The 15,570-nt window shown below is 35.6% G+C and overlaps 1 pseudogene; it reads left to right on the top strand.

Annotated features, from left to right (window-relative positions):
• The first annotated feature begins 3,334 nt into the window (after nt 1-3,334).
• LOC106774720 lies at nt 3,335-5,432 on the top strand (annotated as a pseudogene).
• The last annotated feature ends 10,138 nt before the right edge of the window (nt 5,433-15,570 follow it).

Below are 15,570 nucleotides of genomic sequence, written 5' to 3'. Positions count from 1 at the left end.
TAGAACCTAAAACTCACTGCAGGTATTTCCCATAACTTGGCCAGAATCTATACTTTTTTTCTTTCTTTCTTTCTTTCTTTCTTTTCTTTCTTTTTGTTTATTTTTTTTTCTTTTCAATTCAATTTTCTATTTTTCTCCTTTTCATAGCTCTTTTTCTTCTCTTTCCAGATCAGATTTTCTTGTTCTTTTGAGAGCTCTTTTTTTTTTCCTCAATTTCACCTCTGGCCTCATTTTTTTTTTCTGCTTTTGGAGTTCCAAATCATCCCTAATTCTCACAATTCTCTCAAGGTTGTTTATTGATGGGGAAAATGGTTTATAATGGATGGAAAGCAAAGAAAAAGCTAAGGTCCAAATGAGGATACAATGGAAAGAAGTAGATGTGAATGAGAAGAAGAAAGAAGGCCTAGATCATCTCTAAAGTTCTACCAAGATCAAGCACACTCAAAGAGAATTAAACTAACTGCAAAGATGACGCTTTAATCTTCTCTTCATCGGACGATCAACAGTTGCTTCCTTTCCAAGCCCTCCGATCATCTCCATGTCATCTTTTCTGGTCAGCTCCGGTCAGTGACCCTCACTCGCCGGTCATCTTCGCTTCAACCCTATCACGTGGGTATTTCTCTTCTCGGTTTTGCCCTTTCTCTCATCTTACTCTCTTGGCTCGAGGGTGTTACTGCCTCCAAATGAAGAGTTTTAACCAAGACCCTACAAAACTCTTCAGCCATCAAAACACACACTTCATTAAACGCTGATGGACCCAAAACGTGTGTTTCATTTAAGTTCATTATAGGCGGCCCAATCTGTCAACAACAACAGCGCCCAAAATTCGAAATTCAGCATCAGAGGCCTAATTCTTCTTTAATTGATATCACAGAAAAATATGTAAATTTGGAGATTTATCACTGCACCAACAATATTGCTGAATACGAGGCTTATGTTGTGGGCATTAGAGCAGCGACTGAATATGAGGTGAAGATTCTGAACGTATATTGGGACTCAGCCTTAGTCATTAACCAATTGAAGGGAGAGTGGGAAACCAGGGATGCAAAACTAGTCCCCTGTCAAGTTTACATCAGTAGGTTGATTGAGAGTTTCGATTCCATCACGTTTCATCACATACCGCGAGACGATAATCAATTGGCAGATGCTTTGGCTACCTTATCTTTGATGTTTGAAATTAACCGGGATGGGGAAATACCAATAATCAAAATGAAGAGTCACGAAGAGCCAACATACTGTCATTCCATAGATGAAGAGTTAGATGGGAAACCTTGGTATTACGATATTATGAACTATCTAAAGACTCAAGGATACCCAGAGAATGCATCTGAGAATGATAAGAGGACACTAAGGAGACTGGCGGCCAGATTTATCTTAAGCGGGGATGTTTTGTACAAAAGAAATCATCAATTGGTACTCCTAAGGTGTGTGGAAGCAAAAGAGGCTGAGGCCATTGTGAAAGAAGTTCATGAAGGTACATTCGGCATACACATGAATGGACACTCAATGGCTAGGGAGATTATGAGAGCAGGTTACTTTCAGTTAACCATGGAACGAGATTGTTGCATGCATGTAAGAAAGTGTGAAAAATGACAAAAATATATAGATAATATCAATGCGCCACCCATAAACCTGAACGTATTGTCAGCACCATGGCCATTTTCAATGTGGGGAATAGATGTCATCGGGCCTATAGAACCCAGGGCAACAAATGGGCATCGCTTTATACTAGTCGTAATTGACTATTTCACCAAATGGGTAGAAGCCACCTCCTACGCCAATGTCACCAGAAAGGTAGTGACCAAATTCATAAAAAGAGAGTTTGTTCTTAGAGGATGTCGTGGAATTAATTAAAAAAAAAAAAAGAAGTATATCAATCTCTCACGATTTTTCGCTCATACATTCATGCATCATACATCATCATGCATTATCATAGCGGCTCAAAGAAAAGAAAAGAAAAGCATGGCACACCATCCACAAGGGATCCATGATTTCATTGGAAGGCGGTTCAAATGATACATCAGTGAAAGAATCCAACAAATAAAAGCCCAGTTCATGGTTGTCAAACTCGCGAGTTAACTCGTTAACTCGGACAAGTTTGTGTTCCTACTCATGCTGATCGAGTTAACTCGGTAACAAACTCGGTTTCTAAGTGAAATCGTTAAACTCGATAATAAACTCGTTAAAATCGTATAAACTCGTGATTTTGCCGCGATTTGGCGAGTTTAAAAAAGATAAACCAAACAAAAAGGATTTCATTCAGATTTCCTTCAGATTAGTATATATAACCTGATTAGGATTAGGTTGTGCTTCACACAACCATTTTGCGTTCGTGGTCTCTTGTGGTTGTGCTCCGGTGGCCTAGTTCGAACTCACCGTTTCAGTCGGCGTCACGTGGTTTTCGTTCGTTTTGTGTTCCGTTCGCCTTGCTCGTGGTCGTGCCTGGTTCGCAGTCTGTCTTGCTCGTGGTCGCCGTCGTGATCGTCGACTTACCGTGTGTGGCTTCATTGTGTGCGGCGTTACTGTGTGTGGTGGTGACTGGTGAGTAAAGTGGTTTTCGTTTCTGGGAGTTATGGAGTTTGGGAGTTATGGAGTCATGATGCTTTTATTGATATGCTATTAGATGTGAATCATCATTATAAATTATCACTCAGAAGCCAAAAGCTGTGAGTTATGCCTAAAAGTTTTTAATATAAAATTATATATTTTTAATTTGATTAAAAAAAGTGATTTGATGTGACTGCCTCTGTCACCGTTTTGATGAGAGTATTTGAATATTTTATAATATTGATGGTGCCGTGTAGTTTTATTATAATATTTTAGTCTTATCAGAATGTTGCTTCACTTCAAATTTGTAACGTGTTGTTTGTCACCATTAATGTTGTTTGTACTTCAGTATTATCATGATATTAATAAAATATTAATGGTGTTTCCCTCATTCGTATTTTATTATATTTATATGTCTTCTTCGTATTAGTATATGATATCACTGTATGTTTTTATTATAAAGTATTTTATTATATAAATATTAAAATAAAAAAATTGTTCATATATAGTATTTTTTTTAATTATTTTTGTATGTAGAGGAAAATATTTAATATTAAATGATTTTTTTTGTCATTGATTTTTTAGTGAAAAAGTTTAGAGCATCATGTCTGGAAATGTATCAAATTCAATGGAAATTAATGCAACTACATCTTCATCCACTAAGAGTAGAAGTAAAAATGCTCCCGGAAATCGATCTGATATTGGATGGAAACATGGGTTTGATGTTAACAGTAATGGAAGAAAAGTGAAATGTAACTATTGCTCAAAGATTGTGAGTGGAGGTATATTTAGATTTAAACATCATCTTGCTGGAACATGGGAGGACTCCGAACCTTGTGCTTCTGTTTCGGATGAAATAAAAAATTTGATGATAAAAATAGTTGTTGAAGCCAAGAATGCATCATTAAAGAAAAGAAAGATAAATATTGATGAAGACTAGGAAGAAAGTGAGCGTCTTGAAGGAGGACACAAGGTATTCAGTTTTAAAGGAAAACAAAAAGTTGCTACTACTAGTAAGGGGGGAGTCCAAGCAACTATAAATCAAATGATAAAAAAAGGATACAAAGAAGAAGTTGACGCTCAAGTGGCTGAATTCTTTTACACCAGTGCCATTCCTTTTAATGTAATTAAAAATCGAGCATTTGCAAAGATGTGTGAAATGATTGGTAAGTATGGAGTTGGATACAAACCACCATCTTATCACGACATTAGAGAAAAGCTGTTGAAACAAGTTGTGAATAAAACAGATGAAATCCTTGAGGATTATAAGGAGGAGTGGAAGAAAACTGGATGTACAATTATGTCGGATGGTTAGACAGATAGAAAAAGACGTTCTATTTGCAACTTCTTGGTGAATAGTCCTAAAGGGATGGTTTTTCTTTATTCACTTGACACTTCAGACATATCAAAAACAGCTGATAAAGTTTTCAAAATGTTAGATGATGTTGTTGAGTTTGTTGGAGAAGAAAATGTTGTTCAAGTTGTCACTGATAATGCTGCAAATTTCAAGGCAGTTGGAGAGTTGTTGATGCAAAAGAGGAAAAGATTGTATTGGACTCCATGCGCAACACATTGCATTGATTTGATATTTGAAGATTTTGAAAAAAATCTAAAGGTCCATGAATTGACAATTAAGAAGGGAAGAAAGATTACTACTTACATTTATGGAAGATCAATGTTGATTTCCTTGTTGAAAAAGTTCACTAAAGGTAGAGACTTGATAAGATCGGGTGTGACTAGATTTGCCACAGCTTATTTAACTTTTGCTTGTCTTCATGAATTGAAGGCATCATTGTTGACCATGTTTAGCTCTGAAGAGTGGAAGACAAGCAAGTTTGGAACTTCACNAGAGGGTAGGAAAGTACAATATGTGGTATTAGATAGTCGGTTCTGGAAGAATGTCTCCACATGCCTGAAAGCTGCTGCCCCTCTTATGGTGGTCTTAAGATTAGTAGACTCAGATGTAAAACCCGCAATGGGTTTCATTTATGAAGAGATGGATTGTGCAAAAGAGAAGATTAGGTCTAACTTCAACAATATCAAAAAGAGGTAAATTTTCAAAATTTTACTTATTCAATGTTTAATTACTTATGTGGGAAATTATTTCTGATATAGCATAATTGATGTAGTTATGAAGAGGTTTGGAGAATAATTGATGCTCGATGGGATAATCAACTTCATAGGCCTTTGGATGCAGCTGCCTGTTTTCTGAACCCCCATTTCCACTATGAACCTAACTTTAAAAGTGATGATGGTGGAGAGGTCAAAGAAGGATTGTATTTTTGCATGAGAAGATTGATACCAGATATGGCAGAAAGAAGAAAAATTAATTTACAAATTGTTGAATTTCATAATGCTAGAGGACTTTTTGGAATGGAAGATGCAAAGGAGTGTAGGAAAGAGTTAAATCCTGGGGAATGGTGGGACATGTTTGGTGATGGAACTCCGGAGTTGAAGAGATTTGCTATTCGAATTCGAAGCTTGACTTGTAGTTCTTCTGGATGTGAGCGTAATTGGAGCTCATTTGAAATGGCAAATTAAATTATTTTTAATTTATAAATTCCTTTATTATGTTTATATCTTCACTAAAAATATTATATATTATTTTAGGTTCATACAAAGAGAAGGAATCGTTTGCATCAAAAAAAGATGAATGATTTAGTTTATGTGATGTATAACTCCAAGCTGAAAAATAGACAAATTCGAAAAATTGTAGCTCTTCCATTTGATGACATTGAATCAGATGATGAATGGATAGCTGAAGAGGCAGATGATGTTGTTGAGATTGATCAAGTTGAAGGTGAAAATAACGGTGAAAATGTTCACTTAGATGAAGCAACAACAGATCCTGCTCTAGATGCTCTTGATCTTGATAATATAACATTTGGGAAAAATGAGGATGCACAACATTCATCAAAGGAAGAGTTAGATGAGGATGATGATGGAGATGATGATGTCATTATTAGAGGATTAGAGGATTAGGCAAAGAGAATTTGAAATTTCAATTTATGTTTTACATTATATTTTTATGAACAATATTTCTATGAACTTATGTATTTTAATTTATATAATTTTGTTATCTTATTTCAATTAGGATGTTATTTATATTTTTTTTTCATGCAAAGTAAACTCTTACGAGTTTACGAGTCGAGTTTACTGGACTCTCACGAGTTTACGTAAACTCTCGAGTTTGACAACCTTGGCCCAGTTATCATCCTGGCACCAAAGATTCTTCTTTTCTTTAAGGTGCAAGCAAGGTGGAACTTCACATAGCTTGGACTTAAAAGAAAGAAGAATAAATAAGTGTCTTTTCTTTTTAGTTGCTTGTATTGCAAGTTAGCTCATGTATAGTTTTAGTTTTGATCTTTAGACTAGTTAGGTAGCTTATATACCCTTAAGAAGTTGTGGAATTAAGATATGCGAGACTTAAAACAACCTTGAGAGTTGTTGTTTAGATTTGAAGGCCTTCAAGTCCCACATCCTTTAGTTTTCTCCATCTACTTCATCTCCTAGTTCTATATAAGCAACCTAAGGTCTCCTTTGTACATACACCTTGAACACCCTTTAATTTAAATATAAAAGTGTCTCTTAGTCTAATTCGGGTCTTATCTTGTGAAGAACAAGTGGCGATCCTCCTTAGTGTTTATCTTGGATCCTTTAAATTTAGGTCTTATTTCTATCTAGGCATGTTTTTCCATACCATGTGGTATCTAGAGCCTTAGGTTTGGTCATTTTTAGGGAAACATGCTAACTGGAAAACATTTTTCTTTTGTTTGTCAATGCTCATAGTTGTCACATGTCTCCAAATCATAAGTTTCCTCTCCTTTCTCTCTTACATTCTTAGTCTTTTAATTTCAATTCTTAATTGTTCTTGTTTACTTCTTATTTTTATTTCTATCTAGGCATGTTGTTCAATACCATGTGGTATCTAGAGCCTTAGGTTTGGTCATTTTTAGGGAAGCATGCTAGGTGGAAAGCAGTTTTCTTTTGTTCGTCAACGCTCACAATTCTCGCTTAGTGTAGACATGAATTTTCATCCAGCTTGGATGCTTAGGCTCCAATTCATCAAATCTAGGGTTTTCTCTTCCATTCTTTAATCTAATTCCATCTAGTTTCACCATGTCCATGGTGAACTAAACCCTTTGTTGTTGGGGAACAATGTAATCTTTTGAAACTCTCTTATATTGAAATTCTTGTTTTATTCATATGCTTGCATATGCTTATATTATCAATTGTTGGGTTTCTTATCTATGCTTAATGCTTTTATCGTTTAACTCATTCGGTAAGAAGATATTTGCCTTTGTCGATACGGGAATGTACGGGGAAGTCATGAACTGATAGGGAATTCCTTGATTAATCAATACTGCTTAGAGATCGGGGTAGGACGATCAATTGTATTTTGCTTCAGTGTTTAATGCATTATTAATTACTCAGAGAGACTAGTGACAGTGAACTAGTAATTAATAGTAGGCTCTTTTCGCCAAGGAATTGGGTTTAGGGTAGGCTAAGAAAGTTCGCATAACAATTAGATAATAAAGCGAATTAAATAAGAAAAGTAGATATAAGAGAGTGGATAAGATGAAATTGTAAACCCCAACAACCCCATTCATCCATATCTTTACTTTTCCAATTGATTCACTTGCATTTGCATGTTTATTTTCGTTTTGCATTCACATTACAAAATTACTTCTTTCTCAAGTATTATAAGATCAATATACATGAAAGATAAGGCCTAAGAGTCCCTTGGGAAAACGATACTTGGACTTACCGTTTATATATTACTTGATAACGATCTGGTACGCTTACTAGGGGCTTAACAAGTTTTTGGCGTCGTTGTCGGGGACTCATTGTTTATCTTTTTGAGTAGTGTAAATTGATTAAGTTTGACTTGTTTGTATATATTTTCGTTTTTGTTTTTGTTTTTATAAAAGTGCTTCTAGGGCTTTTGTTTCTTGTTTATGCAGGAGGCCATTCATATTAGAAGTAAGAAAAGCCAACAACCGCTTCTTGAAGGAATTACAGACAGGAGGGGAAAAAGAGTTAGACGTTCATCCAGAGAATTGTTTCCTTCTCTCCTAAAAGACTTCTACAATCTTCACCAGAGCAATTAGAAGAGATGGCAGAATAACCTCCTCCCAGAAGCACACTTGCTGATGCATCTAATGTTGTGGGCCGGTTTCACTTCAACAATATAGTCATGCCCACAGATAATACAACCAATATGGTGATGAACCCTGCTTTGATTCATTTGGTACAAAGCAACCAATTTCACAGTTTGTCAAATGAAAATCCTTATGATCATTTGACAACGTTTAGTGAAATTTGAACCACTGTGAAGATGACTCGAGTATCTGATGATCGAGTAAAGCTTAGTTTGTTTCCATTCTCACTTGGAGGCAATGCTAAGACGTGGCTAAATTCCTTTCCAGAAGGAAATTTTACTACGTGGGAAGCTGTGGCATCAAAATTTGTGAATAAATATTTTCCACAATCGAAAGTCACCCAAGGAAGGTTGGAGATCTCCTCTTTTAAACAGGGTATGGAAGAAACTCTTGGACAAGCACGAGACAGATTTAAAGGCCTATTGAGAAAGACACCAGTCCATGGGTTTGACAAGACAACTCTAGTTTTTGCATACCTTGGAGGATTGAATACACAGTCAAAGATGATGCTAGACGCCTCAGTTGGAGGTGACATCAAGAAGAAGACTGAGGATGAGGCCTATGATTTGATCAAGAGTATGGCTATAAATGAACAGGAGACGTTTATTGAGAGGGGCACACCAGTGCAGAAGAGGGGAGTTTTGCATTTGTCGGCTGATGATGCCATGTTAGATCAAAATCATCTTCTGACTCATAAATTGGACAATCTAATGAAGGTTCTTTCTCAACTTCCAAAGGAGATTAGGAATGTCTCCCAAGCACAACAACTTTGCAATTCCTGTGGTGGTGACCATATCAATGGTCAATATGTTGTGCCAGAAGTAATGCAACAGGAGGTAAATTATATGGGTAACCAGTTCCAATATAAGCAAGGGAATTTCAGCCAAGGCAACTCTAGCCAAGGTTGGAAAAAACATCGTAGCATTGGGCAATCTCAAAATAACCCATCTGGGCAAGTAGGAGGTTTCCTTAACAACAAACCGCATCAACCATCACCCTTATGGCAGCAGGTGAATCATTTGACAGAGGCTGTCAGAGACTTAAATGATAGATTTGATAAATTTTTGAAGGTTTATGAGTCTCAACATGCGAGTGACCAAGCTAGCTTCAAATCTTTGGAGATGCAGATTGGTCAATTATCAAAAAGGGTGGAGACTACAGAGAAAAATCAATTTAGGGCTAATACTGATGTTAACCCTAAATAGGAGTGCAAAGTTGTTGTAACCAGGAGTAAAAGGAAAGCAGAAAAGGAAGTTGTTGAAATTGAAAGTAGTGAAGAGGAAGAAGAGAAGGAGATTATTGAGATGGAAAGTAGTGAGGTTGAAGAAGATGAAGAAGAGAGAAAAGATGGTCACAATGAGCAGTTTAGAGAGAAAGTGACTTTGGTGCCTTCGATGATCAGTACATTCTTGTTCACTCCGAAAGATTAAAATTTTATCTTGGAGTTGTGGTAGATATAGATGAAGAAGAAGAAGAACAAGAAGTATATGTATGTTAAGTCCCTGCCAAGTGTACCAGATCGTTATCAAGTAATATAAACGGGTAAGTCCGAGTATCGTTTTCCCAAAGGACTCTTAGGCCTTAACTTTCATGTAACCTAATCTTGTAATACTTGAGAAAAGAATAATATTGGTGGTTGTATGCAAAGAACAAAAATAAACATGCAATGCAATTGATTCAATTGGTTTTGAGAACTATGGATGAATGGTGTTGTTGGGGTTTACAATTTCATCTTATCCACTCTCATATATCTACTCTTCTTATTTAATTCCCTTGCTTATCTAATTGTCATGCAAACTTTCTTAATTACCCTTAGCCCAATTCCTTGGTGAAAAGAGCCTACTATTAATTATCGGCTTGCTATCCATAGCCTCCCCTAGTAACTAATAATGCAATGCGTTCTGAAGCAAATGCAATTGATCGTCCTATCTCTATCTCTAGGCGATATTGCATAATCAAGGAATCTCTCACTAGTTCATGACATTATCGTACCTCCCCATATCGATAAAGACAAACATCATTTACTGAATGAGTTAAACAATAAAAGCATTGAGCGCAAATGAGAACCCAATAATTGATAAACAAGTATATGACAAGCATATGAAATAAATAAGAATTTCAATATATGAGAGTTTCAAAAGATTACATTGTTCCCCAACAACAAAGGGTTTAGTTCACCATAATCATGGTGAAACTAGATGAAAATAATGAAAGAATGGAAAAGCAAACCCTAGGTTTGATAAGAAGGAGCCTAAGCATCCAAGAAATCTCCTCCAAGGTGTGTGAAATAGCTCTGGACGTTCTCTCTGCCAAAAGAATCCCTATCTAATTAACACTGGGGCTGTATATAAGCCCAAAAAGATAACAGATAGATAACAGAAAGATTTACAGAACCTAGCTAAAAAAATAGACAACCACCCAGGCACCTAATTAGACCTCTCAACGGTTTGCCTCTAGCCGCTCTGGCCGCTCAATGGTCAGTTTTGCCACTAAGCGGTTTGCCAATAATCGCTCTGAGCGCTCAGTGGACCAGTGATCAAGCTACTGTTAAGTCACTAGAGATGCAAATTGGACAGTTGTCAAAAAGAGTAGAAACCACTGAAAAGAACCAGTTTAGGACTAATATTGATGTTAACCCTAAAGAAGAGTGCAAAGTTGTGGTGACATGTGAGGAAGGAAGAGTTAACAAGGAAGTTGAAGAGTTTGGAAGCAGTGATCAAGAGGAGGAAGGTGAAGCCATTGAGAGTAGCAGTAGCAGTGGAGGAGAAGAAGAGGAAGCAAGAGATAGTCATAATGAACAGAAAAAAGAAATTTATAATCAAATGACTATTATGCCTTCAATTATCAAACAAATTCCTACAAGAAGGAAATTTTATCTTGGAGATATGATAGATTTAGACGAAGACGATGATGAGCAGGAGTTTGAGATTCAACTTCCAAGGAATTATCTGCTTAAAGCAAAAGATACAGGTTGCTTGAATTTGGCATGTAAGATTGATGAGGTTGATATAGGAGAAGCAATGATAGATTCTGGATCCAACATTAACATGATGCCTATGTGTTTGTTTAATAAAATTGGAGGATTAACATTAAAGCCATCTAATCTCACAGTGACAATGGCGGATGGTTCAGTTAAAACACCATTGGGTATGGTGGAAAATGTAGTTGTTCAGGTGGAGCAGTTAGAATTCTTAGTTGACTTTATCATCATGAGCAGGGAAAATACAGAAAGAATTCCAGTAATTCTTGGAAGACCTTTCATGGCCACATCCAAGATGTCTATTAGTGTCTAGGATGCAAATATCATGATGAGAGACAAAGAGAATGTACTCTTTTATACTGGCTTTAAAGAGAAAAGAACTAGGATTAAAAAGAAAGCCAGGCATAAGAAGGCAAGAAGAGAAGCTGCACTAAAGGACAACATAACAGGTATCAATTCTAACAATTGTAATGTTTTGCAGGTACCTAAAGAAGAGGAGGTTGACAAAGGAGGCACTATCCACACTGAATATACACCACTTCCAATAGGAGCACAAGTGAAATTCAAGGACAAGAAGTGGCTTGTTATTAAGAATAGAGAAGATGGCAAGATGGACATTAGGAAACCATTCACAAGAGCCATAAAAAGGCTGGATAGAAAGCAACATTGAGGTGTTTCTTAAAGTTCTAGAGGATAGTTCTCGTTTAGGTACATCTCTTCAAGAGCTTCCCTTAAATAATCCTCATCACCTGCAATAGGTTTATTTGACTCAAGAGGATTTATCTCAAGGTCCACAATCTCATCAAAGACAACATGCATTGATTCTTCAATTATCAAAGTTCTTCTATTGAATACTCTATATGCTTTTATAGTCAAAGAATATCCTAGGAAAATTGCTTCATCAGATTTTGCATCAAATTTACCAAGATTATCTTTACCATTATTCAAGACAAATCAGTTGCATCCAAAAATTTTCAAGTGAGAGACATTTGGTTTTCTACCATTTAACAATTCATATGGTGTTAATTTTAGAATTGACCTAATAAACATCTTGTTCAACACATAACAAGCAGTACTAACTGCATCAGCCCAAAAATATTTTGGCACATTAGATTCATTCATAACAGTTCTAGCTAATTCTTCTAAAGATCTGTTTTTCCTTTCAACGACACCATTTTGTTGGGGAGTTCTAGGTGCAGAAAAGTTAAGTGCAATGCCATATTCTTCAAAAAAAAATTCAAAAGATTCATTTTCAAATTCACCACCGTGATCACTTCTCAATGTTTTGATTTTCAAATATTTTTCATTCTGAATACGTTTAGCAAAAGATTTAAAAGCTTTAAAGGCTTCACTTTTAGAAGTTAAAAAGAAAGTCCAAGTAAATCTAGTATAATCATCAACAATTACAAGACCATAGTAATTTCCACAAAAACTTTTAATTCTAGACGGACCAAATAAGTCCATATGCAACAGTTCTAAAGGTTTTGAAGTAGAAATCATGCTTTTGGATGAAAATGAAGATGTGGTTTGTTTACCTTTTTGACATGCAGTGCATAATTTGTCTTTCTCAAATTTCAGTTTAGGCAAACCAATTACAAGATCTTTTGAAATCAGTTTATTCAAATTATGCATATGAATATGTGCAGCTCTTTCATGCCATAGCCAAGGATTTTCCTCTTTAGCAACTAAGCATGTTATACTATGACTAGATGCACTTTCAATATCAATTAGATAAATATTGTTATGTCTAACACCTTGCAAAGCAATATCAGTAGAATCTTTAAAATAAGCAGTGCATTTATCACTTTCAAATGTTACCTTGAGACCTTTGTCACAAAATTGACTTATGCTTAGGAGGTTATGCTTGAGGCCTTTAACATACAAGACATCTCTTATAGTCAATGTGTTTCCTCCTCTAATGTCTCTGGTACCCATGATTCTACCTTTGTTGGTATCCCCATAAGTTACAAATTCTTGCTTTTTCTTCTCAAAAGAGATAAACTTTTTCTTGTCACCGGTCATATGTCTTGAACATCCACTGTCAAGATAAGACAATGACTTCTTTGACTTAGTAGGTTCCTATAAAACAAATTAGAAAGAATTTTAGGTCCCCAATCTCATTACGGGTCCCTGGGGTTAGTTCATGCAAGCATATATCATTTCACAACTTTAACCCATGCATATTTACCATTTGGAACACCAAAATGTTTAATGTTGCATTTGTTTGATATATGTCCATGCTTCATATAGTAAAAACAACAAACATCAATCACTTTATTTTTAACTAAAGTTCCTTTTTGAACCCAAACTCTATGAGTTCTTCTAGTTTTAGAATTTTTGTTTTGATACATGTTTGTGTGCCTAACATTGCTTCTACCAAAATCTAATTTAGCATGTGATTTAGGCTTTGTTGCCTTTGCAAGTAAATTTTCAAGAATGTCAATGTCAAACATGTGACTTTTGCAAGATAAACACTCAACAGGTTCAATAGTTGCATTTGAATCAGACAGTTTTGTTTCTAAAGTACTAACTTTATTTCTTAAAACAACTTCGTCATCAAGCAATTTGTCATATTTCAATTTCAATTCATTGTGCTCCTTTTTAAGCTTTTTATGTGCAACATCAAGTTTTTCAGATTCATTCATTAATTCAAAGAAAGTTTTTTGCAAGTCTAATTCACTATATTCAAAGTTGGAATCACTTACTTGACTTCCAGTATCTTCTGAGTCAGGCATTAGACATATATTTGCTTCTTCATCTGAATCACTTGAGCTTGTTGAGCTTGACACATTGTCTTCCCAAGCTATGTAAGCTTTCTTTTCTTTGGAAACTTTCTTTCCTTCTTGTCTTCACTTTTCTTGCTCTTTGGACATTTAGTTTTCATATGTCCTCTTTCTCCACATCCGTAGCATTTAACACTTGAAGGAGATTCTTGATTTTTTCTCCTTTCTTTATGAAATTTGTCCTTATCTTTTGCTTTCATAAACTTAGCAAATTTCTCTATCATGAGGCTCATGTTCTCCTCATCATCAGAATCATCATCTTCAAACCTTTTAAAGCTCTTGCCTTTTGAGATTTCAGATTTGAAAGCAAGTGTCTTTCTTTTACCTTGATCCTCTTCAGCAGTTAATCTTTTCAGTTCAAGCTCATCCTCACGAAGCTTTCCAAACAGAATTGGCATCAACATTTGAGAGAGGTTTTGTGATTCCGAGATGGCAGTCACCTTTGGTTGCCAAGACCTGTCCAATGATTTCAAAATTTTGACATTTAATTCATCAGTATTAAAAGTCTTACCCAAACCAGTCAAGTGGTTCACTATGTGAGTGAAACGCTTTTGGACATCTGATATAGTTTCTCCAGGTTGCATTCTGAACATCTCATACTCCTGGATGAGAGTGTTCTTCCTTGCGCGTTTCACATCCTTTGTACCCTCATGTGTGACTCTAAGGACTTCCCACATTTCCTATGATGTTTTACACACTGAAATTCTATAAAATTCATCAAGTACAACAGCAGATGAAATAATGTTACGAGCTTTAATATCAAACTGAGCTCGTCTATTTTCTTCAGCAATCCAGTTAAAATATGGTTTTTCTACCTCTACACCATCAATTGTACTTTTAGGAATAAAAGGACCATTTTGTACTGCTTCCCAGATACCTCTGTCAATAGACCCATAAAAATTTCCATTCTGACTTTCCAGAACGCATAATTATCACCAGCAAAAAGTGGTTGCCTGTTAACAGAAGCACCTTCGGCATATACAAGATTTTGATTATGACTGGCCATTTTCGAAAATTTTGAAAAACTATCAAAGCAAGCTCTGATACCAATTGTTGGTTGGTATCAGCCAGAGAGTATAACGCAGCGGAATAAAACTTAAAGTAGCGGAAAGCGTGTTCGGTAAATTTTTAAATTAAAATGGTCAGTTTTCGTAAATAAATTTTCTAATAGAAAATTTGTCGAACAATTGATGTGCAAATAAAATTAAAGAGTGTAGGGAGTAGAAAAGTCACACAAGTAATTTTTATACTGGTTCGATTCTAAAGAATATACGTCCATTCGTTAATCACTATAAATAGTGATTAACAGTTTCACTAAAAATGAGTTTCATAGATTACAACGATAGTGAATAAAATATAATGATTGAACCTTCCTTCGACGAATAAACCGGAAGATAAAGACTCTGCCAACTCGAAGAGAACCGCTCCGACTATCGACACACGAAACGCGAGCTTCTCCTATTCACGAGACCAAGCAAGGGAACTTGAACTATAGATTTTGAGAACTTCCTCTGACAAACAGTATTCTCCAAGAGCTTTCAGTTCAACAACATTACTTCTGAAGATCTTAGAAGTCCAATATATAACCAGCTAGTCTGAATATCAAAGGTCAAGTCCCAACTGCCAGTAATAATCGATTCTTGTAAGTGATAATCGATTATTCAAGTCCGTTATAGGTTTTTGAAAAATTACTTAGGCAGTTTTAGAAACAGACCTGTGATAATCGATTATTTGGAGTGATAATCGATTATTCTAGAAAGACTCATGATAATCGATTATTACTCCTCATAATCTATTATTTCAGTACATTATCTAAAATACAAGTTTTACAAATTTTAAGGACTTTCCTACTACATTCATATTCTACAAATTGCTTTTAAAAAATATCTCAAATATCTTCTTCAGGTTAAACTTCTTGTAGCATCATCAAAACCATTTACTTCAAGATTTACCAATGCTCCTCATTAGTAACATCAAAGGGATTGACAGCAGAAGAGGATTGTTCTTGTTGTGCGTCTATTTTATGTACTGCCTATATTAGATTAGTGGGTGTTAAGACCTCGGCAAGTGTACCAAATCGTATCATGTAATAATCATT

This window comes from Vigna radiata, chromosome 10 (assembly GCF_000741045.1).
Source record: "Vigna radiata var. radiata cultivar VC1973A chromosome 10, Vradiata_ver6, whole genome shotgun sequence".
Classification (NCBI taxonomy): domain Eukaryota; kingdom Viridiplantae; phylum Streptophyta; class Magnoliopsida; order Fabales; family Fabaceae; genus Vigna; species Vigna radiata.
This window is presented reverse-complemented; position numbering and strand designations above follow the sequence as displayed.